The sequence below is a fragment of the Acyrthosiphon pisum genome, chromosome X (genome assembly GCF_005508785.2).
Source record: "Acyrthosiphon pisum isolate AL4f chromosome X, pea_aphid_22Mar2018_4r6ur, whole genome shotgun sequence".
NCBI lineage: Eukaryota > Metazoa > Arthropoda > Insecta > Hemiptera > Aphididae > Acyrthosiphon > Acyrthosiphon pisum.
The window spans coordinates 124,404,007-124,405,738 of NC_042493.1; positions in this window are offsets into that span (position 1 = coordinate 124,404,007).

The following is a 1,732-nucleotide window of genomic DNA, read 5'->3' on the forward strand; positions in this document are numbered from 1 at the left end:
TACTTTTTATTTGTGATGCTGGTACTTACATGATTAAAGCAGCAAAAAACATTGAAAATATTTTACCCAAAAATGATTCATATTACATGTATGGCGCACGCGATCAATAGAGTAATCTAGACAATTTGAGAACTATATACTGACATAAATAGATTAATTAACAATTGCAATAAATTTAATATTTAAAATCTAAATACAGAGTAACTTATTTCGTTTATTTTAGGAAAAAAAGTTTTCCTAAAAGCACCATCGAGAATCAATAAATATAGAAAAGAAATGCCGGGTATAGCTTTACCTCTCAAACCTATAAATACAATACAATTTTATTATTGTTAATGTAACAGTAAATGTTGAATAAAATATTATATTATTAAAGAGTATTATGCACCAAGACCGACTTAATAGTTTATTATAACTGTTTACTGAACGAGGACCAGGGGTTAAAGTGGGAAAAAATTCAAGAGGGGATTCATGATGTATCCATATAGTTTTAAGCGTTCCATATATAATTTTATGTATAATGTCTACTGTATAAAATTCTAATTTGTTAAAGGGGACGCTTTTTAACCACCGTCAGAGGTAGGTGGACTGAGTCCTCCTGCGCCCCCCCCCCCCACTTTAACCCCCTGACGAGGACCAACATCTAGCGTTAAAATTAACACGCTGATTGACGAATACAAAATTTTGGGAAATAGGAGAATTCATTTATAATATTTCTTCTTTAATTATAATTATTACTGAACTACACATTTATACATTACTTATTCGTATGTAAATTGTAGATAAATATATGCATTAAGTGTTATTTTAATATGTATATACTTACCATTTTCGTTTATTAAAACAAGTTTTTTTTTTGTAAATTTTGGGTAATGTGTTTTCTTCTTTTTATACATAATTGTATTTATATAGTTTTAAGTAATATTTATAGAAATTAACACGTTATATTTTGTGCACGTACAGCTTGATTATAATTATACATTTATACACATAAGTAGTACACAGTTATTAATGTACAATTGGAATGTATGCTCATGTGTTAAAAAAAAAATGTACACAATATCTCAGTATTTATTTGTAAGAATACTCATATAATGTCTAATGATCGTGGATGCAAATTTTAGGATATTTCACTGCTAAGTTTTTTTTTCCTAAATTACTCATCTCTGCTGAATTATAATTGTTTTTTTTTAAAAATGTTCATAAATTATTAATTGAACAATAAGTTGAAGTCAGAAAAAAAAAAGGTGGGTAAGTGGATGTCGCTCTGCTGTACAGTAGGTTAGAAGTGGGTCACTATATAATGGACAGTATTAAATTTGAATTCAATGATATAATATCACTGTATAAGAAAAACGATTCTGAGAGGAGACGGTATATCAGTCTATGTATTAGACATATATATACTTATCTATGGTATTAAAAAAAAATTGACCTATAATAGGTATACCTATAATAAATTCCAAATTAATCATATCATAATATCTATTAGGTACTTATAACGCGTTATACATCAACAAAAAACCGTGGTACTATCATAGATATATAATAGTATACTTTAGAAGTTTCAAGTACCCACGAATAATATTATACAATCACAACAAAATAACTAAAATAGTTATCCTAGGTTTTTAATATGTAATTTTGTCCAAATTTGTACTTAAAATGACTATAAAAATAAACTGTGTAAATGTATTTTTTAGATTTTTTGGTAACAGAATTAATTACTTAC